Below are 25632 nucleotides of genomic sequence, written 5' to 3' on the forward strand. Positions count from 1 at the left end.
ATCCTTAGTTGTGTGTTGCACAGATGTATTCGTTGTGGGGGTGTTTGCAAGTCCAACACCTTTGCCACTGCTGCTGGGATTGGGCATTCCACACTCAAGGCAAATTCAGTGGCAACTTTCTGATGGCCTGTACAAACCCACCTTGAGGCACCAGGCCACTGGGCTATTACATCCCACTCCACAACCCTTATTTTTCTACTCCATTCTCTCTCTTCCTCCTCTTCAATGGTACCATGTCAGAGACGTCACACCACATGATCCCTACTCTGCCAGTGCTGTCTCCCTGGTTTTGAACCCACAACCACTATGATCCCCACATCTTCCATTTCACGTGTCCCCTGGGGTCGTATTGGCCTGCCCCTGTGCTATTCCCTGCCTCTTACCTAAGTCCCTACACAATTCCCTGTCTATCACAGCACTCAACCATTAATCCATTAACACTCCCATTCTGCCCCCACATGCTGATACTCTATCCTATCACCATGAGGCGATACCCCTTCTCACCCGCCTCCTGTGTTCTTCCCCAGCATCTACACTCCTACCTGACCTGCTACTAGTACCTATGCACAACGTACAAGCCGTCACTGCCATCAGGCCTCTCTTCAGATCCTTCTTTCCACTTCTCTACTCCAGCCATCACTCTGGCCACTGCCTCTGTCACCTACTTGTCTAATCAGAAGGAGGGCTTATCTCAGCACCGTTGGGTACACAGAACTGAAATAAAGCAGGTTTCTTGAGGAAGCTGGTAGGATGATAAGCTTCTTTATTGTAGTTACAGGACAATCCGGTATACATCAGGACATTAGGTCAACAGGATCAGGAGCAGAGATCTTCAGGGGAAGCTCACCGGCTCCCACCACGCAGGCCTCACACTCACTCAAGCACAAACATCCCATGGACGCACAGAACATCCTCTCATGACCTCACCACCCATGCAGGAAGGAAGACAAGATACAACACACCCCATTTCCTTCAACACACTACACAGGAACACAACCACACAGGAGGGAGCAAGGCCAAGAAGAACATGCTCACATGGGAAGGAAAATCACCACTCAATCAGCTTCACCACACAACCAGGAAGAACAAATAGCACGCAACAACCAACACCACATAACCACCTGCATGATACAACGATGCAATAAACCCAACCATGCATAACTAACATTCAGCAGAAGGCTGTGCCACAACTCTACATTCACAACTAATGCAAACTGCACATTTCAACTATATTCACACCATTGCACCTGATGAGCTCAAGCATTCCACTCTTGAGCACAAACCTGCCCCTCCTGGACCTACAACTTACTGCCACATATCCACCAAAGATACACAAACCACCTTCCATCCACCACTGCCACTGGCATACCTCAAGCCTGCCACGCTTGAGCACAAACCTGTCCCTCTTTGGGCGGGCACAGTGGCGTGCTGCAACCAAGCAAAATACTTACTGACATTCGAGGAAAACCCATCTCAAGCAGATAAAGTCCATGCAGAGGAGTCCAAACACTGAAGACCTAATGATCATCCAAGCAAACCAATACATCTCTCACACTGAACCATACACACACACACCGATCCCACACCTGCCTGGAGTGAAAGACTCACGCCAACAAAAACATTCCATGCACACACAGAATATTCTTTTATGACCTCACACCATCCATGCAAGAAGGGAGACAGGATACAACACACCTCTCTTCCTGCAAAAAACACACACGAACACAACCAGGCAGAAGGGAGCAAGACACAACAATGACCACCCACAGAATTCCACCCCCAGGCTGACCGAAATAAAATCCTCCACAACATCGACCCTAAACTCCCACTCCTTGGATCCCAACAGCAACTACTCTCTACCAAACTGCCCACATCACCCGCTGAAGCACACTGCAAGGAAAAGTATAATATGTAGATAAAACCGCTTCAACGTATATGAATTGTTTTTGTTTAAAATAGCTTTTTACCATAACATTTATAATAAGAAATGCCTCTCTTATTATTCTTGTCCCTTTTATTAAGCAAGAACACGTGCCGGTGGGCTTGATTGACAAGTAACATCCCAGGGCCCACGTTTCAGACTTGAGCAAGTCAAAGGCTTTAACACCTGGCCCTGGTGCATTAATTAAGCAATATGCCCCAAGCGGTGGGGGCATTACCAAGTCAGGTAATGCCCAGGGCCCATAGTTATAGGCCCGCTTGGCCCCAGGACATTACATGACTCGGTAATGCCCCTGCGGCTCGGGGTATATTGCTTAATTAGCACCATGGGGATAAACCCTTAGGTGTTGATATCCATTTTTGTAATTTAAAAAATGTGACCGTGGGATGTGGACCAAGTCTGTCTTCTAGTTCTTTGAAGCAGTAAAAGGCAGAGCCTAGGCCAGTGATGCAGTGGAGCATAGGCTGGCTGATCATGGTATGTGTGGGAGTTCTGGATGGGAGAGGGAGTGAGTGGGGAACAGAGAATTTGTGTTCGATGGTGGGGATGGGAGACAATTATTGGTTTCCCATTCACATGTTTAAGAATGACCCTTATTAAAGGAGTGCCTGGAAAATGCCTGATGAATTTATACAATGCCCTGAGAAAGCCCTCTGGGTGAAATTCATGTCATCACTAACAATAGCAGGGAGATTATTGTGCCAGTGTTCATCAGGACAAAGCTAATGATAATCCTGTTCAAAAAATTAATTCTGAACTGCATATTTCTATATAAGCTATGCATCGTATGAAATCTCAGTGTTTTCTGCACATGGAGATTTTTGGAAAAGTGCAGAACGCCTACCTAGAATATAATCACTGGCATATGTTAACATAGTCATCCCTGTTCTGTATCTCAATTTGACCATGGTAGAAGTGTCCTTGGTCTGTGCATGAATCACGATCTTTGGGTCCATGATCAGTGTGCAGATATCAGTGGAATGCCATCATAGACAACCACGATGGCCTGTGTCCTTAGTGGTCATCTTGGATTGGGTTCAGTATAATTTGTCAATGGTTTGTCAATGATCCCTGATGTGAATTACTGTTTTTCTGCAGTCCCAGAAAGAAACCCAGCTCAACCCGGAAGATATCCCTTTTCATCCATCTCTCCACCCATGAAAATCTAGTTGATGGGAATCATGTTTTTTTCACAACCATCGTGAAAGGAGAGCAGGTGCAATTTTACGCAATTTAGGGTTAAGCTGCTGAATCCTCTTCTACCAGGACAGAGAACTACATGTGTTCCCCCAGGCGGAGATGATTTGCTTTCCCAAAACTCCTTTGCACAATTTTTGTATTCCAAGATTAATGTACATGGGCCTCATTACGAGAACGGCGGTAGCCATGAGCTATTAGTTCCATGGCTGCCACCGTTCTGGGCTCCATTACCTGGTTCCTGCAATAGGGACTTACTGGGTTACTCCGAGATAGGAGTACCCGGTAAATCCTCCATGCAGGAACCCTCCCCATTCCCGTTTGAGCCCCCATAGGGCTCAAACGGGAATGGGGAGGGCGGTAATAACGGCTGATTACATCTGGCCCGTTATTGCCTCCCTCCTCCCCTCATGGAACCCGGAAAGCACGCCTGGTTTTACCAGGCATGCGATCCGGGTCCCGCGATAGGAAGCTTGTAATCGGCACTCCCGGAATGAAGGGGGCCGGTGCTGTACCGGCTCCCTTCAATCCAGGAGCACCAGGGTCATAATGAGGCCCCATATGTCTACAGTGCACATGCACATATAAATGTCTCTTTCTCTCTAAAACATTTGAGATCTTTTGAGATCTTTTAACGATTGAAAGTAAAGTCAACCTGAAATTGCTAGGATACTTCTAAGATTTGGACCGACACCAAGGAGACATTACCTGATCTGTCTGAAAAGATTTAATTAGAGGTGGTTAGTTAAAAGAACACTGCTGTTCTCGGGCAAAAATTGCTAAGCTTGGCCATTCGTGGCCATATATGGTTTCAATTTTAAACTCCACATTGTTGACAAATACACCCATAAAATGAACACGGTATATACAAACAAGCGATACCCTCTAAATGTTCAGGACTATTCATGGTTATTCACAGTTAGACAAACTCTTGAGGATCGTGGGCAATAGTGTCATGCAAAATGAGACCATTAGAGCTATCCATGTTTTCAGAACCACTGATTTTTCCATTGTGGGACGTGTAGTACGTTCAAACCAAGATGAAGTTTCCAAAGGAAATGCAAAGTCAGGAATAGGCATGAAGTTAGTTCAAGGTGAAGTTTGGCAATACATTTTGAGTCCTAACTAGTCTATTTTTCGACAGCAGATATTGCCTTCCTTTGAACTAATCACAAACATTAGGATAAAGCTTCAAAGTGCTGACAATTGTTTGCCTATTGGGTGAATGTAATAGGACAATGAAGCAAAGTTTTCAAGGAAGTCTTATGGGGAAGCAGATTTGCATTGATTGTGAGAATAGCTTGAAAATGGGGTGGGGTAAGTGATGGAATGTCTGTGCTTGTGGGTGCACAGCAGATTAAGTGCATAGCATGGTAAGTGCTATGCAGTCTGGGACCGCACACATTGGGTAGAAAGTGCAAGCCTATAGGATGGTGGGCGCCGAGGCAAGCAGAGGCTTGGCCAATTGGGTATAGGTGGCCTTGTCCCCGAGCTATACATAAGGGCCCTGGCCACCAATCACAACGACAGAGAGATTAGCAGAGGAGGGACGAAGGGAAGGAGGAGGTGAAGAGGAAAGTCTTGAGGAGCTTCTGGAATTTGGGTAAGTCCTGCTCAAGACGAATAGGGAGGGGAAGGTTGTTCCATAAGAGGGAGCCAGCTGAAGAAAGTGATCGCACGCCAGCCCTCGGTTCAGTGAAATGCTTTACACACAGAGAGTTGATGCCAGAGGCCCATAGAGGTCTACAGGGAGAGTATTTAGTAAGAGAAAGTTGCAGAAGGCATGGTCCCATGCCCCAAACAGTCTTTTCGATGATGCAGAGGGATTTGAATTTAATCTGTGCCTCATACGGGAGCCAGTGAAGAGTTTTTAGGGCAGGAGAGATGTGGTCATGGGCTTAAGACCAAAGATAAGTCGTGCTGTCCTATTCTGGATTAGCCAGAGGGGTCGTAAAGTGGAAGAAGGTAGATTCAGGAAACGGCTATTGCAGTAGCAATCATCACAAAAAATTTAGAACTAACCTAGTTGAGTAAACTGGATTTTAATGCTTAAGTGGAGGAAATCTGCTGCAGAGAGTTTTGTAGAGCTCTTTTGAGTATGAATGTTGGGAACCTTCTTCCACCTGCTGTGAGATTGCTCCAAGATCAAGGCATACTGGCCAAACTCTCAAGACTACTGGAATACACAATTCTGAGAGATACTAAGATGTTATTGCAACATGTATAGGGGTAATATGAAGGTACTAAATGGGAGGAGAAATTGATTCATACCTCGCTGATAGTTGTCAAAAGGGACTTAGCGGCCATCTGGGCAACTGGTGAAATGCCAACTTTGAGAACGTGCAAGAAGGGTATGGAACACTGCCGAATGATGGAACGCATTACATACAGGTACAGGTGACAGTAAAAGATATGGGGGAGGTGGTATTTGCACACCTAATACCGATTGTGGTCACTCAAAATAAGGTTTAAGAAAATACTGGCCTCACAGATGGCTCCAAAGCAATATAGGAGGGGGAAGGGTGAGGGGATACTGAGTGGAGCAGAGAAGAGGTGGGAGGGTGACAAAGGGTGAAGGCTGACTTGATGACTGTATGTTATATAGACATTGGAAATGTGCACGCTACCATTAAAAGATGGTTACGTCCCTGGAGGATAGCTCATTGGCAACATGCTCGACTTGGAAGCAAGACGACATGGAGCAACATAGGTTCGATCCCCGGGTCCCTTCTTAGAAACCTCTGGGTATTAAGCACGTTATAAATAACCAATCATATCATATCATACGGTTATAAAATGCAATATGTATGGTTTAAAAACAATTTGAATGCTGGGGTTCCCTCAGAATGGCCTAGTGAAGGAATTGTGCTGTCAGTTTTGTAATAAAACCTACTTTAGGAATGCTGGCAACTTACATTTGTTCCTATGGAGTTTAAAAGCTCAGTCTTTAGTCTGACATAATGGCCTAATTACAAGTTTGGTGATAATTTTGCAATAAATCTACTGATTTACCACAAAACTGGATTACTGTTACAACCACTCAGGCCTGTAAGCTTACCACAGGATTCCAAGTGGTGGAATGGCATAGTAAATCCCCATGTTGGGATCCATAAGATGCCCATGGGGATTCCGGTGGAATTACCATGAATGGTTATTCTGTCACAGAAATGTCACTGTTTTTTTTAAGGTAAAGTAGGGATTCGCCTCCAGTTTTTTGCTGGAACTCAACCCTCCAAACACAGAATGTGGCGGTGTGGTAAAAATAAGCAGTTATTCTGTTACCACCAAAAACAAGATTGTAACTAAGTTACCACCACTTTTTATAATGCCCTAAAACCCCTAATCATGTGGCAGCTACCGGACATTTTGTCTTCTCAATGTAGACTAAAAAACCAGAACTAAAGTCGTAATGAAGATTGTGAAGTTTGGAAATGGCCTCAGCATCCTCCTTTAGAACATGTTTTATTCTCTCAAGACAATCAGAATGGGTGGATTCCAAGCTTTAACCACAGTAGAAACCTGCCTCCTTTGCTTCTCATGTGTTCTTCTCACAGTTTCCAACTCTCTTATCAATTAGCAAACTGGGAATTGAAGCTTCAATTGCTTGTAAAGGCTGCATTCCAAACTTCCCCTTGAGAAGTGTATGAATGGGGATATGATTAAGGAGACATGGATTAGCTGTGTTGCAGAAAGCCCCAGAAGTGGTTGCACCATTTCCCCCCTTCACAAGCTCTAGCAGCTTACCATTATGCTCCATCAGTCTCGGGAGGATACCTCAGGGGCAATGTGGAAGCAAGACGACATGGAGCACCACAGGTTCGATCGCCGGGTCCACGCTTAGAAACCTTTGGGTATTAAGCGGGTTATAAATAACCTATCATATCATATCATATCATATCATATCATATCATATCATATCATATCATTGTGTGCTAGATGACAGTTGCTCTGGCTATAGACCCCCAGCTTCAACTTCACACCACTATCTTGAGCAGTGGTCACCCACCACACAGTGGAAGAGGCAACATTTTTGTTATGAGGCTGAGCAGCGTCTGAGGCGGCACCAGGATTCTAAATGATTCATGGTTGGTCATGGCTGGTTAATATTTACAGTGGAGGCACCTAAATGTATCACCAAATTAGAATGAGTGACCTAGCATAGCAAGGGAGTTGAAATTATGTGGGTTGGTTGTGGGTTCTCCCCCTGGGAATATTTTTTAAATAATGTGTTGAAGTTGTGAATTATGCAGCCCAAAATTTGAGAAAAATGGGGTAAAAAGTAATGTAATTTACAGTTGCTTCTCATGGGGGAATGCATGAAAAAATCCAGTAACTGCCATACCACCAACTTAATGCATCTTAATTCTGACGAGGTTTGCCCTCTTTTATAACTCCTATAGTGGTGAGCTGGTGCAATTTAAACCATATTATAATAATAATAATAATAATAATAATAATAATAATAATAATAAAAATAATAATAACTGTCATGTATAGATTGTGGCCACAGCTTTAAGCACGTGATTTAAAATGGCCACTACTGGTATTAAAATATTGAGGATGCAGCTACAAGACAATGGGCCTCATTACGAGTAGGGCGGTAAGGGATGCCGGGCACCGGTAAGGAGACCGGTGCCGGTAATCCCTTAGCGCCCTACTATGAGTTCCCTTAGCGGGTCCCTCCTTTAACGCCTGGTCTGACCAGGCGTTATGGACGGGACCCGTTAAGGGACTTCAGAGCTAATAATGGTACCACAATTTGCGGTACCGTTATTAGCGCCTTCCCCATTCCCATTGAACCCTATAGGGGCTCAAATGGGAATGGGGAATGGCTTTTTCAATGGGGACTTACCAGTCCCGCAAATGTCGGACTACACTTCTAAATCCCCATTGAACCATACCAGTGCCAGACACTTTATTGGAGGCAGTCATGGCGCAAATAGCGCCATGACTACCTCCAATCTCGGAATGAGGTCCAATGTTTTAAAATAACATAGTGTAAGATGGTGGCATGGCATTTACAGTCTGCAAATCACTTTCATGAAGCTTCAGCCACAATCATTGTATGCCAGTAATTGTCACTGTTAATCACTTGCATGATGCTGTGGCCACAATCTAGTTTAGCCAGTAGTGGTAACTGTAAATCACTTTCATGAATATGCAAACACACTCAATCTATGACAGTAATGTTCACTTTAAATGACTTTTATGAAGCTGTTTCCAGATCTCAGACACTAATCGAGTAGTGATCACTGTAAATCCCTTGCATGAAGCTGGGCCACAATATATTTATACCAATGATGGTCACTGCACATTACATAAATGAAGCTTCATCCACAATTTTTCAATGCCAGTAATGATCAATGTAAATCATGATCATGATGCTGAGGACACAATATATCTATGCCAACAATCGTCACTGCAAATGTCTTGCATGCAACTGTGGCCACAAACTATGGATGCCAGTAATTGTCATTGGACACCACATTAAAGAACTGGTGGCCACAAAGTATCTACACTAGTAATGGTCTCTTCAAATCAAATTTATGATGCTATGGCAAGAGCTCACAAACTATACCAGTAATGGTCACTGTAGATTGCTTTCATGTAGCTCAGAAAAGGCCACAGAATATCTATGGCAACATGCCACTGTACATGCCTTTCATGAAGCCTAGCCCACAATAAATATCAGCATGTACTTATACTCTTCCTGCCATGCAAACACACATGCACATATTTGCATTCACACTCACACTTCAGGCACACACAAAAAGACACACTGTTAGAACTGATATAATATTGTTTCGTCCTCATTGTATATGTTGGCCTATGCCCAGTCGCTTTGCGAGGAAATTCGTATTACGAGGCCGTGACCTGAAATGAATCAAGCCTCCATTTTAGGTTAAAGCTGCCATTTTAGTTGATTGTACAAAGTCACCCTGTAGTCTAAAATGGCCGCCTTGTGTGCTCTTGTTCTTGCCTTAACCTCTTCAACCCCTGTAGGGGAGTTAATGGCCAACCTGCCTTCAGGCTACATGTTAGGGTCATGTAGACCTTGTCCTTCGTTGACCTCGGGATCAGGGGATTACTTGAATCGGCGATGTTAACCTAGAAGTATGCAAGAACAATAACGCTATCCAAATACGACATGTGAAACACTTGTTTGATCCGTATTAAAGCAATGTGTAAAGAGTGTAACGTTAAACTAGAGAATAATAGTGTGTGTTAGTAAATATGTTGAAAAAGTAAACCGCATGCACAAGATATGTAAATTAGGAAACGAACCTGGCGCGACCCTAGCCCAGTTCATAATTAACCTGAAAGAGGCTGGACATCGTTATAACGAAAATGTATAAATACGCCGATGTCCAGCTAGCAATTCCTGCTCACTGCTCACATTGAAACCTGCTGGTGGTCTCTGTGATGTATTGACGGCCAAATAGCTATTTGTGTACTTTGTTCGATACTGTTCAGTTTTGTAATAAAGATTCTGGGAATCTTTACAAGCCTGTGTCGGTGTATTTTCCTTTGCTTGGTGTAAAAGCCTTAATATTGTATTTTTCTTATTCCACAGATGGTGCCCGAATAGGGACCCTCAAGATCGACTTTGTCTCGTTGAAGGTTGGCTCGGCTATCGGACCAGGATCGGACGGTGCCAACAGAAATGGCCACTCTGGACGAGAAGTGAATTCCTCGACAAAACTGCATGATCCGATCCCTGAACGGTGAACTGTAGCCCGAGACGATGTCTTGACGAGGGTCCATATATCGAGGTGGGTACATTTGCCCAAAATCTCCAGACACGTGGTTCCTTAGCATTGTCCTTAGTAACCCGATCGGGCCTCCCAGTCCTTTGGTCAGGTGAATCGTGTCCCGATTCTTAATTTAACCCTGACAATTTGAATTTGGCGCATTGTACTCGTGAGCACAATTACTTGACCAGGTAACAGCAGAACTTTGATATGCCTGGGAAATTGTCTGCCTGCTTTAGGGCATTATTCCGCAGCGACAGACAATCTTTGGAAGATAGCCATCCCGCACCACAGGAGGGGTCGCCGGCATGTACTATGTACTGTAAGAAAGGCTTTGGTAGTATAGCATTTAATGACATTTGGCACAGACAGACCAGACATAATTCTAATCTTCACTGGCCAACCAATGGTATTTTTGAAATCCCTCATATAGAATATCTAGAGTCTGTATTAGTAAAGAAAAAGGCTATACCTGCAGCATTGACGCATTGCATAGTTGGAAAACAGAAGCTTTGCAGCAACAAAAGAGTAGAGAGAAACATATGCATAGACATATGACCGATGTCGAAAAGGCACGGTTATATGATCAAAATAAACAATTGGAGTCAGTTAGGAACATGGACAGGGCGTTCCAATTAGGCATTCAGAAAATGTACCCTTCAAAAGATTTTCATACGTCAGATGAGTTGATTAATAAACTTTTGCATGAATGAAGGCCCGATGCCTCCTCACCACCTGCGTACGTCCCTCCTCCTGGCGCTTTGCCTCTTCCTGTTGTTATTCCCTCTCCTATAGTTCTTCCGGTCCCCCCTGTTGTTTTTCCTGTTGTTCTTCCAGCCGTCGCTCCTTTGCCTGCCCACTTGCCTCCACCTATTGATATCCAGAATGTGCCTATTCTTCCTCTTCCAAGTGATTCTGCATAGCTTGTAGTAGACCAGGGAGTGAGACCAAGGGTTGTGACTCGTAATACTGTGTCCACAGATAAAAAGAATGAATTGACTGCTTGGGCTAAACATTGCATGAAGAAGGGTGAACAAGCTGATGTTTTTTCCACACTCGAAAATTTAAAAGGTATTCCCGAGAAAAATGTCCTTATTGAAGTATTAGGGATTCATTTGACTATAATGTGGAATAGATTAAACAATGTAGATCTCCCACAAGGGTTATGGGATTTGAATGCCTTAGCGTTGTCCAGAGATACTGCGAAGAAGGTATATGAGCATGTTGAGAGGATTTCTGAGTGTAGGAAGGAGTTGGAAGGGTTACAGAATGAGGAAGCAGATGGTGGTAGTTTAGGTATTATGTACTTACAGAAAAGGTTTTCTCCTCGCCGTGAATTAAAGGGTGAGAAAGCGCAAATTTGTACAAAGGATGCGATAAGATGGATTTCGGATATGTCTATAACTCCAATGAAGTATATGACACATATAGTCAGTATACGACAGAAATGCAAAAGAAGTTGATACAGGTGATGGTGGAGTAACTGCAGAATGAGTGTGTAAAAAGAAAGATTTGTTGTCCCGCAGAATTGATGAGTGTTTATAAGAGAGCCTTTTCGATTGATACTTCTTCGACTGCCTTAGCACTTGATTTGGCTCTGTTGCTTGGTAAGCGTTCAGAGCTGCCTACTTCTCAGTTGCCTATGAGAGAGGTCCCTCCGACATTTGTCCCGAAAGTTGAGATTGCGGCCGATGCTGGACGAGGAATACTTGCGGGAGAAATTCCTGCACATTACGTATCACAGTTTGTTCAAGTCCCGTTTTCAAGACAGGAAGTGAACACCATAAAGCAATCTATTCCTGATGTAAGAAAGAATCCGACCGGGTTCTATAAAGAAATGGAGTTGGTCTTACAGTCGTCGGTATTCACCTTAAGCGATATTGATTTATTATTTCCCGTACTCCTGCCAGTCGATTTGTGGAAACAGATTAGGACTATAGATGATATAACTGGGTTGGGAGATAAATGGGATAACATGGTTAGGCTAGAAAGAGAAAGACCAGCTGGCGAACGACTGCCTCAAGTGATATTAACCTTGCCTGATAGGATTATTGTAAAATTGAAAACTATAGTTCCTGAAAAAAGAATCATTTGGTACAAGCTTACGGCCTGTGTCCAAGGAAAATCTGAGGGTGCTACCGATTTCTTCAATCGGTTCGAGCAGGAATTTTCAGATTTCAGTGGACACGACTTAGGCACAGAGTTAGGGAAAAGGCTGTTTGTCGACAAATTTGTACGTAGATTGCCGCCTGACATCCAGTTACAGATCATGTCTTCCGAAAGCGCTTGAGAAGAAAAAGGGTGACCTGAAAACAAAAGTCTTATTACAACAGATTGTTAGAAGCCCTAGAGGGGTTAATCAATTTAGAGGTCAGTACATTCCACAGGGAAGTGCGCCCTTGGCTCCAGTAACCATTAACCAGTGTGCCTATTGTCGACAGGAAGGCACTGGCGCGCACAATGTCCGACCTTGCAGCAGAGGTCATTTGGGAACATGGGTAGATGATCCAGAAGTCGCTCAGGTGCAGGGGGCCCTGGTAGAGGTCAGTTTGCACCAGAATCACAGCAACCTCATTTGCAAGATATGCAAGTTTCGAATGTGGATAATAGAAACATTTTTGATCAACCTTCTGCCGCGTACCTCTCTGAAGAACTTCCTTTTGATAATATTCTGTTTCGCTAGGATTGCCCGAAGCAGGATTTGGAATCGACGCCTATTCCCGTTCATCAGAAAGGCCCCTACGTTGAGATGGCGGTGGGAAATAGGAAGCATCGATTTTTAGTAGATACGGGAGCACAGAAATGTTCCATTGATCATTCACAGGTTCCAAATATTCCCCTGTCAGGGCAGTCCAACTTTCCGTTTGGTTTTCAGGCACACCCGTAGTTTGTCCGGTCTCTTTGCCGGTTCTGATAACACTGGGTCTCTTCACAGAGCACTGTCCATTTCTACTTACCACAAACTGTGGGGAGAACTTGCTGGGGCTAAATTTGTTGAAGGCATTGCATGCAGTAATACAATGTTCTCCGGACGGAGTTCGGTTAACAATTTTTCCTCAGCAACCACTCGCCTCTCAGTTTTTGACTCGTCCTTTACCGCCAGAATTCAGTAATGTTCCAGAAAGCTTATGGGCAATTGATGATAATGATGTGGGCATTCTTCAAATTGAACCTGTTAAAATTATTCTGAAACATGGAGTAAAATTGCCTCGCATCCCGCAATATAAGATCTCAGTTGAAGGCGAGCAGGCTTTGAAATGTATAGTTTCTGATTTTGTACATCGTGGAGTAATTGAGGAAATTACGGGTAGCCTATGTAACAGCCCTATTTTGCCAGTATACAAAAAAGCTGATAATGCGATTCCCTTTCGGTTCATAATTGATTTACGCGCTATTAACAAAATTGTGGCTCCTCAATTTATTATTGTACCTGATGTTACAATGATACTAACCATGATTCCGGCTTCTGCCACTCATTTTAGTGTTGTTGATCTTAAAAACGCGTTTTTCAGTATTCCTATACACAAGGATAGCAGGTATTTGTTCGCGTTTACCCTAGGTGGACGCTCGTTCACATTCACTCGTGCACCACAAGGGTACACTGAGAGTCCAAGTATTTACAGTAGGGCATTGAAAGAGCAGCTCGATACTCTTGAGTTGCCTCCTGCTTGTACGTTACTACAGTATGTAGATGATCTCCTCTTGGCTGCTGAAGCTGAGAGCGCCTGTAAAGAAGGCACCATGTTGTTGCTTTGTCATCTAGCGAAACATGGCCACAAAGCTTCACTCAAAAAATTCCAATATTGTTGTATTTAAGCTATCTCCTGTAAAAGGAGGGAAGACGGTTGACACCTGAACGAATAAAGACTATTTCTGGCATGTATGTCCCAAATACGCAGAAAGAAGTTAGAGCCCTGATAGGTATGGCTTCTTACTGTAGATTGTGGATCCCTAATTTTTCGTTAACAATTAAACCAATGCTGGCTTTGACAAAGAAGGGCATTTCTTTGCCATTGCCATGGACTTCGGAACACCAGACAGCATTTGATTTGTTCAAATCCGCGCTGTATTCAGCGCCGGTTTTAGGAACTCCGAATTATGACAAGGCCTTTGTATTGTTTGTGCATGAACGTGATGGATGTGCTTTGGCTGTATTAATGCAGGAGCATGGAGGGAAGAATAGGCTGTGCGGTTACTATTCCTCTGCACTTGATCCTGTAGCAGGCACTTTGCCAAGATGTTTGCGCGCTGTCACTGCTGCGTCTGTAAAACAGAGTGAGGGAATGGTCCTGGGGCATGTGTTAACCCTAATGGTGCCTCACTCTGTGGATATTTTTATTGAATAGACCTCAAACGCAACACCTCACTTCCGCACGATTGAAGAGATATGAACTAATCTTGTTTGCCCCCCACATTCAAATTCAGAGGTGTTGTGTATTAAATCCGGCTGAACTTTTACCTGTCCCGCAAGATACTGTTGATGGTGACGAAATGTCACATGATTGCTTTATGTGACAGAACAAGAGACTAAAGGCAGAATCGATCTGAGAGACACGCCTTTGAATAGCCCACAAGGAGAGCTATTTTGTGATGGCTCTTGTTTTAAACTTCCGAATGGTACATCCACGGCTACTTATGCCGTTACTACTTTAAGCACGATTGTGGAAACCAAAAGAATTATGCATAATTCTGCGCAGGCCGCAGAAATTATAGCGTTAACTTGAGCTTGTGAACTTTCTGAAGGGCTTACAGTAAATATATATACCGATAGTCAATATGCTTTTGGGGTGGTCCACAACTTCGGTAGACTTTGGAAAGAATGAGGTTTCTTGACCTCGCACGGAATGAAAATTCAGCATGGCACTTTAATAGTGCGATTACATTCAGCACTCGCACTCCCTGTTCAGTTAGCTATTATAAAATGTTCAGCACATCAAAAGGTTACAGATGATGTAGGAAAAGGGAATGTTTTCGCTGATCAGATAGCTAAGCAAACTGCCACTGATTTCAGTTCAGAAATGTATGCTGTAAGAGAAACTGTAAATATTTGCACTTTGGGTGAAAGTATTGATTCTGTAAAAGACATTCAAGCAGATGCTACCATAGAGGAAACTAAGAGATGGATCGAGGGTACAGGGAGATTGGATTATGATGGGTGTTGGGTGGACAATATTGAAGGAAAATGGTTACTTCCTGACGCCTACATTACAATGATGGTTATTATGGCTCATGGTCCGACACATGTTTGTGCGCGTAAATTGACTAAAATGCTACACAGTGCATGGGCCAATGATAAGATTTTCAAAACTGCTTTGTCCAAGGGTGCATGGTCTGCTTGCAGCACAATATAGGAAAAGGTACGACTCCTAGAGGAAGTTTCGCTCCACCTTCTGTTCCGTTTGAGGTTATTCACTTTGATTTTATTGAAATGGAACGTTGCAACAATCTTAAATACGTGTTGGTTGTCATTTGTGTTTTTAGTAAGTGGGTTGAGGCTTACCCTGTTAGAGATGCAACGGCCATAACCACGGCAAAAACTTTGTTGAAAGAGTTTTTTCCTAGGTTCAGACTGCCGAGAGTCATCTGGTCGGATAATGGGCCACACTTTATCGCTACTGTAATCCTACAAATTTGCAAAGGATTGCAGATTGATAAACGGTTCAATTCGGCCAGACATGCCCAAAGTGCCGGATTAGTGGAAAGGCATAATGGCATTATAAAGAACAAGCTCGCTAAAACGTGTGCTGGCACCAAGCTAAAATGGCCAGACGCCTTACCGATTGTGTTGCTGTCGATGAGAACAACCCCTCAAACTAAGACTGGGCTCTCTCCTTTTGAGGTGGTAATGGGGAGACCTGCTAATATTTGGGGTATGCCAAAAAGCAGTTTGCTGCGGGATATAGAAAATGTGCTTCTTTCAGATTACTGTAACCAGTTGACTAAAAATCTGTTTTCAATTTATCACCAGGTGCGAGAGGCATTACCTGTACGGTACGAGGGTCCTGGTCACAGTCTACGACCGGGGGACGGAATCCTCATGAAGGTTTTTGAGAGGTCGTCTTGCCTTGCACCTCGGTGGAGGGGTCCCTACCAAGTCCTGCTAGTCACTCAGACTGCTGTGTGGGTAGCGGGTCGTAAGAACTGGATCCATGCGACGCACACCAAACAGATCCCGCAGCCCGTGCCATACGATACAGAAGACACAGAATCCCTTCCCACTGCTATAACTAACATGCCTGAAACAGTAACAACCGACAAGGGAGTATCGGAGACCGTTCCAGAATTTGCAAGGCCAGTCAAAACGGCCATCTTGTCTCTGCACTCTCCAACAGTGGAACTTCCGGATCAATCCTTTTCTGATCCCATTTCCATTCACTCGCCGCATCCAGGAGGAAGTGACGACACTTTGTTCTCACCGGAAACTGTGAAATATAATTTGCGTCCAAGGAAACAGACGTACAGCACGGTCTGACTGTGCGATTGAGAAAATCATTTGAGGGCTTGTCTTTTGGCCCGACTGTACGGAAGGATTCTGTTGGCTATGGGTTGTGGGAAAGACATTAAGAATACGCGCGACTGGAGTCACCAGCAAATGAACAATTGGTATTTTTCGATTGAAGACTACAATGCCTGCACCCGCTACTGCTCGTACCGAACTTTTAGATAAATATGTGATTAGCAGAGACAATGATCAAGCATGTAAGGGGACCCCCAAAGTGTATTGTTGCCTTTTTGTAATAATCACTGGATTTTTAGTAACTGTTGGTTTTGGGTTATGTTATCTGGAGGAAGCATATCCGCCAGAGGACTTTTTACCTATTGAAAATGTATCTGTTATCCCCACTCCTTCCGTGCAATTGCATACTTTATCGCCTAGAGATTCTTCGCATAGACGGAACTATCAGAATAATACTCTTTTGTTAATTATGAATGCCACTCATGCAATTTTAAATAGAACCAATTGCTGGATCTGTTCACATCTACCGCAACATGGGGATAAGGGGCTAGGTTGGTATATTCATCCTTTACCTTTGACAACTGCTTGTTATGCTTCTCTTAGAGCACTATTCTTTGGCCGATGGAATGACAGCATCTCAGGGAACTTTGATGGTACAAATTTGAATAGTTTTGAAAAGCATGTTTTGATGCCCCTGGGATGCTCGCTTTTTGCAAATAGAAGGAAGCCAAACGTTGCTTCTGTTAGGCCCTCTGATAGATTTTCTCGTCCTTTTCAGTCTTTAATCTCTTTCAAAATGGCTCCTATAGGCAATTAGGATGCCGCGCCTCCATCTTATTCTGTTAACCATAGCCCCGATTCAGTATCCTTCTGCATACAGAGGAATGGAACACGGTCAATGGGTAATTTTAGGAAGTGCGCCAATGTTGCGAATTTGACTAGTGAGAACAGACCTCTGTACGTAGGCAAACCTGTCTATTTTGTTTGCGGTGATGTGGCATTTTCATGGTTGCCCAGGGATTGGCAAGGAACCTGCTATTTAGGGATTCTACTACCTGGGGTATTTATTGCCAGTACTGCAGAAATTTTGAAAACTCGTCCACGACGAGGTGTGAAAGGGGATACTCCAGCGCAAACTCTAGGGGACATCATGAAATCCTTTGTGCCATTTTATGGGCAAGTTACGAATTCAGAAGATATCAGAAGACTAGCGAGAGTATTGGAGAGAACCATCAACCGGACCACTGACATACTCTATAATATGACGTTAGAACAGAAAGCGATAAGATTAGTGGCTCTTCAGAACCGGATGGCATTAGATGTCATTCTGGCAGTGCGTGGTGGAGTATGTAAATTAGTGGGGTCCGCTTGCTTCTTTTACGTACCAGACTCCTCTCCAACGATCTTTAGGGCTATCCAAAATCTACATGTTCTTAGTTCAGAAGTACATGTTCCTGAGGGAAACTGGAAACTTAGTGCATGGTTTTGGGACCTCCTACGGTCATGGGGATGGAAGTTGTTTTCGGCCCTGCTGATTATCTTGGGAAGTTTTCTATTCCTTTGTTGTTGTATACAGGGTCTCCCTGGTATATGCTCAGTATTAGGGGGGTGTTGCGCAAGCAACAAGTGTATTAGGTCATAAAATATACGCCCCAGACAAGGCTTCCAAAGAGTATTTGTTGAAAGAAACTCTAGTGTCTGATCTAATGGCAATAGATATGTCCGACAATGATTCGGGATGTATAGACATTGAAATGTGGAGTTAACCGCAAAACGATTGAAGGTAGTTTAGCGCTTGGCATAGGCCAAAAGGAGGGTTTGTTAGAACTGATATAATATTGTTTCGTCCTCATTGTATATGTTGGCCTATGCCCAGTCGCTTTGCGAGGAAATTCGTATTACAAGGTGTGACCTCAAATGAATCAAGCCTCCATTTTAGGTTAATGCCGCCATTTTAGTTTATTGTACAAAGTCACCCTGTAGTCTAAAATAGCCGCCTTGTGTGCTCTTGTTCTTGCCTTAACCTCTTTAACCTCTGTAGGGGAGTTAATGTCCAACCTGCCTTCAGGCTACATGTTAGGGTCATGTAGACCTTGGCCTTCGTTGACCTCGGGATCAGGGGATTACTTGAATCGGCGATGTTAACCTAGAAGTATACAAGAACAATAACGCTATCCAAATACGACATGTGAAACATTTGTTTGATCTGTATTAAAGCAATGTGTAAAGAGTGTAACGTTAAACTAGAGAATAATAGTGTGTGTTAGTAAATATGTTGAAAAAGTAAACCGCATGCACGAGATATGTAAATTAGGAAACGAACCTGGCGCGACCCCAGTTCATAATTAACCTGAAAGAGGCTGGACATCGTTATAACGAAAATGTATAAATACGCCGATGTCCAGCTAGCAATTCCTGTTTACATTGAACCCTGCTGGTGGTCTCTGTGATGTACTGACGGCCAAATAGCTATTTGTGTACTTTGTTCGATAGTGTTCAGTTTTTTAATAAAGATTCTGGGAATCTTTACAAGCCTGTGTCAGTGTATTTTCCTTTGCTTGGTATAAAAGCCTTAATATTGTATTTTTCTGATTCCACAACACTCCCTCTGACACAAGCATACACATGCATAAGCGCACAGACTCACTCAGAACTCTTGCACAGACACACACTGCATGCATTACATCCTAACAAGAACACATTCCAGTTGTATAAAATGCAAACACTGTTTAACCGTCTTACCTATACATCCTCTGGTCTGCCTGCAGTGGTCTCTTTTTGTGAAAAAGGAGCAGGCAGCACTGGCACACCACAGAAGGATTTGAAAACACAGTACGCACTGGACAATCTCCTTGCAACTTGGTTGCTCAGCAAACTGGGAATCACATGTGTGCCGCACCACACCCTCCAGTGCTTGGGTGTTTTATCTTTAAAAAAAACAAAAACAAATTATTATTAGTCTTAAAATCTTAAATTCAAGCCCACCAGTACTGTGGGAGTTGGGTTGGGGGAACACCTGGCACTGAGCGCATGCCAAAGCGGGGTGGCCATCCTCCTCAGTTTTAGCCTGCTTCTTGTCGCTGCTTCTACACAAGAGAACACTCTGATACAGACTCTAATGCATCACTGAGACCCGGAAACACTTGTTAAGATGTGCAGTGGTGTTGTAAGCACAAGGTTATTAAAAGCTATTGCACAGATGAGCAACCGCAATGATACTCCAACAGTCATCTTCATATTTGACATTGAAAAACCTTTGTATGATGTTTACTGGTGTTACCAATTCAAAGTGCTCGAAGAAATGAATTCCCACCAACATTCATATTCACACAACAGGCCTTGTATATTGGATTGTGGGGAAAGGTCTCTGTAGATTTAGTTGTATAAGAATGGTTTAAGTAGCAAAAAGGATGCCCACTGTCATCACTCCTATTTGCCCTTGTAGTTGAGTCTCCTGAGAACAATCTGAGAGGAATCTTGAGGTAAAGGGGGCAATGCTTGAGCACCATTGTTTAAACACTCGACATGTGCTGATAGCTTGCTGTCCATCCAGAGAAACTGAACTAGACGTCTCAATGCCTGCAGTGATGGAGATCCTCGGCCAGTTAGAAAGGTTTTCTGGGTACAAAGTCAATTGGATGTAATCCAAAATAATAAGTGTTATGAAAGACTCCCAATCAGATGGACGTATCAGCTAAGGGGAATTAATAGGGAGAGTGAAAGAGACATATATTTTGGAGTCATGATTCTATAAAAAACCTTTAGTATGCTCCAGCAGAATTTTCCTAGGAAGATGCTGTTGTCGATCTGGGAGTATGGGCAAAAATGAATGTAATCAAAATCGCAATATTACCAAAGAACCAATAGGTACTGAGCAATATTCAAGCTATATTCTAGAGTCAAAAGTCACCACTTTCAGCACAAACCCACAAGTTCACCTAGAATGATTGGAAGTGAAAACAATCTTGGAAGTAATTGCAGGTTCGGTTCAGAAAGTCAGACACGGGTTAGACAGAACACATCTGACAACGCCAGGATCGGCAAACATTCATAAGAATAATATGGCTGACACCCAGGTATAACTGCTTCTGAAAGATTGCAGAATCATATAACAGAGAGGGCCCATGAACAGCGGTGTCTCCCGGAATCAGATTTAGGGGGCATAGAAGGGGCCACATGCAAAAGTAGGACCCACCCGTGCCCCGGCCTAGAATACACTGGTTGCTAAGTGTATCAAAATACCAGGTTACGTTAAAGTGTACCTTAGTGTTGCTCAAATGCTGCAGAGTGCTGCCAGTTCAGGGTAACCTGTGTTCCTCTATTACAGGGAGTTGCTAATAAAAGTGCCATCCTGCTTGGGGTAATAATTTAATTCACCATGATTCTCTTAAAAACTGCAATGTTCAGCCTAATGTGCCATCCTGCAAGTTAAGCATAGCATTTCCGCTTTCAAACAACTCAACTTAATCACAATCAACATAATGGCAGCTCCAAAAGTGCCCTTCCAGTGTTGCCCAGCACAGCCTCAATATGACATATTCTGATGTAAGTGCAACCTCAAATCCACCAATAATACCATCATGTGCCTAGTCAGAAACCATAAACAATGAATAGCCTTGCAGTACCTGCCATAATATGCAAGTTGCAGCTTCAAATGCCCCAATAAAGCCATTTTATGGTCATTAGTCACCATTTGTATTGTAGAGCTGCACAAATACAAACTCACATGACACAACACCACCAAGACCTAGAGCGCAAGCCCCATACCTGGCAGCCTGCTCCCTGCCACCAAGAATGCATGGCCTACATCTGGCATCTTTGACTCATGATTAAATCTTGATCTTAGACGATTGGTACTTGAGCCGACCCATTTGTCAGGAGGCATTTTAGAACTTATTTTTTCAGCTAGTCTTAGGTTGTGGACCTGCCTCTCACTCCAGTTCTACCGTTTTCAGTGCAAAGCACTATACCTATAATCCATTCTCACCAAGTTGACATTCTAAAACATAGCTGGCGTGGGGTGGATACTGGTCAGATGCTTACTTTGATTCATGATAAATGAATGAATTCTGCACAAATTGACCAGGTGGCCCCTCTGAAACTTACCCATCCACGCAAATGCACCTCCCAACAATGGTTTTCTGAGGAACAAATGGGAGCTTGTTTAGAATTAGAACAGCCCGAACGCAAATAGCGCCTATGGTTCAACTGAGAAATTGGCTTTCCGATCAATGTCTAGGAGCGATTCGCGTGGCCAAGCAGGGTTTTTTCACCCAGAAGATTGAGACAATCTTGAAACAATTGAGGGAACTGTTTACAGTGGTTAAATCATTCTACTCCACTTGTGATTTACACCTACAAGGACTCCCACTCAATCTTTATGTGACTCACTGGCTGACTTTCCTCCTACTAAAATCATTGATATATGTAAACTTATCCAACTGAACACTCACACTGTCACCAGTTCTTCAGCATGGTCTCTCTTTCCTGAGTTTCTGCTGAGGCAGTTTCCAGGGCATTCTGCCAGTTTAAGTCTAGTGCTCTGTCTGATCCTGTTCCGTTGTGTGTTCTTAAGGATATTATGCCTGGCATGATTCACTGGTTCACTAACGCAATTAAAGTTTCTTGCCAGTCTGGCTGTATCCCAAAGAAATACAAGCACGCCATTGTGGTTACTCTCTTGAAGAAGCTATCATTAGATGCTCCAGTCTTGGCCAACATCTGCCTTATTTTTCATCTCTCTGTGTTCATGAAATTACTGGAGGCTTTGTGTCCCCTCTTGTCCCTTAATTCCTGGAATCTTTTTTTCTCTTAACCCCTTTCAGTCTGGGTTCCGACCAGGATGTGTTACTGAGAGTGTCTTAGATTCCGTTGTGGACACCCTGGCCAGGCTGGTTGATTGCAGAGGAGTGGGTGCCCTGATATTATTATTTCTTTCAGCTGCTTTCGATACTGTCAACCACTCCATCCTGCTTTCTCGCCTGGCCTCGGTAGGCATCTCTGTTCCTGTCCTGGCCTGGTTTACATCCTTACTGACTGAATGGGCCAATTGCTGTCTCCTCCACGTTTTCTTGCTTCCTCTCACTTACTTTCATGTGGTGTTCCCCAGGGCTCTGCCTTTTCCCTGATGTTTAACATCTATTTAGCTCTCAGTCGCTCCCACGGCTTCAGGTTTTATTTGTATGCTGATGACACCCAGATGCTGGTCCATTTAGATCTTGACCAGGCTGAGGTATTGGCTCGCTTATGTGACTGCCTGGTGGCCGTGTGGAGATAGATGAACAAGTGGTGAGTTCTCCAACTGACTCTATGTCATGTGCTTCTTCTTTTTGGCCGCCTGTGCTGGGTGCTCTTCCCATCCCGGTGACAGTAGTCAAGAATCTCTCTTCGTCACTGTTGATGGCTCCCCAGGTGACAAGCAGTTTTCGAAGCAGGCCGCTTCTTGCTTAAAATTCTTACAAGGTCTTACCTTTTATACCTGTTCACCAGTGCCCTGCGGTAGTCACCTCATTGGTGACAAGTCGCCTGGACTATTGCAATGCCCTGTTTTTGGCCCAGCATCTTGGACTGATACACAGGTTGCAGTTTCGGCAGAATATTGCTCCCCATGTTGCCACTTCTGTTTCTTATGGCTCCCATCTAAGCCTGGTATATCATTCTCTTCACTGGCTCCCAGTGGCCAAAAGGATTACATTTAAATCCCTTTGTTTGGTCCACCGGGCATATTATCGCCAGGGAGCGAACTACCTCCGTGACAAGTATCTGTCTTATGTCCCGGAGCAGTCACACCACTTGAGTAATGCTTGTCTTGTGGTGATTCCTACATTTCACTCTGTAGGGTTGGGGGTTGTGCTTTTTCTGTTGCTGCCGCCAAACTATGGAATGAATTACTGCTAGCTCTACTTTCCATTGTGAATCATTTGCAATTCTGATGGGTGCTAAAAACTCTGATATTCTAGCTCCAGAGTCACTGAGTATACTTATCTAGGCTTAGTGCCAAGATGCCCTTTGGTGAACTTGCACAGGAAAAGTGTGAATAACATAACATTCTGTCACCCAGAACACAAGCCCCATACTTGTCATCCCCATTCTTTCCATCCTGACACCAAGAACACAAGCCACCTTATGTGCATCCTCCTCCTACACCACCCTGAACACAGGCCCAATGCTTGGCATCCTGCCCCATCAACCTGAGCACAACCCACATATCTGGCATCCTGTCCCTGCCCCCACACAGAACAAAAGTGCCATTCCTGTCATTCTGCTCCCTTCACCACCCAGAGCACAAGATCCATACCTGACATGTCCCCCATACCACCCAGAGCATGAGTCACTTACCAGGCATCCCTCCTCACTACCTCCCAGAACTCAAGTCCCAAACCTGGTATACTGACCCCCCACCACCTGGAGCAGAAGCCCTATGCTAGGCATACTGCCTGCTGACCACGTGGATTGCAAACGCCATGACTTGCAACATGTCCCCCACCATCCATAGCACAAACCCAATACCTGGCATCCTGCCCCCTCCACACAGAGAACACGCCCTGTACCTGGCCTCCTGCCTCCACACCACTAAGAAATTAAACCAAATACCTGAAATTCTCTCCCCCACCACCAAATATGCAAGCCCAATGCCTAGCATCCTGTCCCCCATTGATCATAGCACAAACCAACAAGCAGCATCCTATCCCCATCCAACCAGAGCACAAGTCCCAAACCTGGCATCCTGCCCCCACAAGGCCCATATCTAGCATCCTAGCCCCCCACCACCCAGAACACAAGCTCCCAAACTGGATTACTGCCCCCAGCACCCAGAACACAAGCCCCATACCTGGCATCTTGCCCCCAACTACCTGGAGCACAGGCCACATATCTGACTTCCTGCCTCCCCACCAACCAGAGGACAATTCCCATACCTGGCACCCTGCACCCCCACCACCAAGATTGCAAACCCCATACCTGGCATCCTGTCCCCAACAGCCAGTGAAGGAGTCCCATACCTGACTCCTGTTACTCCCAAGGCATCAGCCTGCAAGAGCATTCCTCTTCTTTTCCATGCTGGCTTCCTCGACAGAGAGACAGCAAGCATGGCAACCCGAGCCCACACCTGCCTCCTTAGGAGAGGGGACACAACATTTTGAAGGGGAGGCATGTGCACCCACAGCCCCACCCTAGATATGTCACTGCCCATGACAGCTGACAAACACAAAAGCATTTTGCAAAACCTATGGTCAAAGGGCAAATCAATCCTATTCAGGTCAAGAGCTGCACCAATATGGCACAACCCCTTGCTACATCTTAATGGTACTACCCCTTGCTACATGTAAATAGTATAATCCTTTGTACATGTGATGGGGCCTGCAAAGGAATTGTCACAGAGGAATATTCTTGGTATCACTATCAATGAGAGGCAACTTTTTTGTAGTTTCTGAATGGAACTGAGTTTGCCATAAACTATGGGTATCAGAAGATGAAACCTCTTCTCTGATTGACCTGCTACACAAAACCATTCTCATGCTTCATATCCACAAATTATTGAGGCCATATCCTGGCCACCTGCTAAATAAACCATTGCCTGAGAGTGATTACTAGCTAAAGGCCTCATTACAAGTTTGGCGGTATTCCAGTTGTAAATCTGTTGGAATTCTGCCAAACAGAATTACTGTTACCACCACATGGTGGTAAGGCCGCATATTTTCCTCCAGCTTTCTGCTGGAGGAAAATCCTACACCTCACCTATAAACCTATAGTAAAGCGGTGCAGTAATGCTATGGTAACAGAATTACCACCAGATTACTGCTGTTTTTCTACCTCACTGCCATACTTGTAAATGAGGACCTAAGTATAATCATCTTGACTGGTGTAAATGGGTAAAATACCTGGCTAATATCCCGAATGTTTAAGTCAACGTGGCCAACTGGCTACAATACCAAAACATCAGTACCATTCCTATGTTTGCATTTTAAGGACGGAACATAAAAAAGACAATTTTTTAATGGCCTTTTTGTGTCAGCTTTAAAATGCCGAAATATGACATATTCCCCCTCCTCAGCCCCTCGCAAGGTGATCCCTTCCCCACCCCCAGCCTCTCCAACTAGTTGTTTATTTAATTGAGGGGTTAACCCCCAAAACACCCTTTCCCCACCCACCACGCCCTTCCTGGCGCAGAACACACTAACTACACACACGCACACGCACACACACACACCCACCCACACATACACACACTCACTAACCTGACACTCTCGCGCCTGTCAGCCTTTGCGTGCACTGTGTGCGGCAGG

At 44.2% G+C, this 25632-nt stretch overlaps 1 long non-coding RNA gene across 2 annotated transcripts in view; it reads right to left on the bottom strand.

The window, feature by feature from the left end:
* Positions 1-6890: 6890 nt before the first annotated feature.
* The window catches only part of LOC138504704 (uncharacterized), a 196532-nt gene continuing 177790 nt past the window's right edge, over positions 6891-25632 (bottom strand). For both annotated transcript variants that reach the window (XR_011279912.1, XR_011279913.1), the window contains exons 4-5: positions 19091-19275; positions 6891-6984 (exon numbers count right to left, since the gene is read on the bottom strand). This is a non-coding gene — a long non-coding RNA (uncharacterized lncRNA). The remainder of the gene's footprint in view (positions 6985-19090; positions 19276-25632) is intronic.

Source organism: Ambystoma mexicanum, chromosome 11 (genome assembly GCF_040938575.1).
Source record: "Ambystoma mexicanum isolate Mex_15411 chromosome 11, UKY_AmexF1_1, whole genome shotgun sequence".
Taxonomy (NCBI): domain Eukaryota; kingdom Metazoa; phylum Chordata; class Amphibia; order Caudata; family Ambystomatidae; genus Ambystoma; species Ambystoma mexicanum.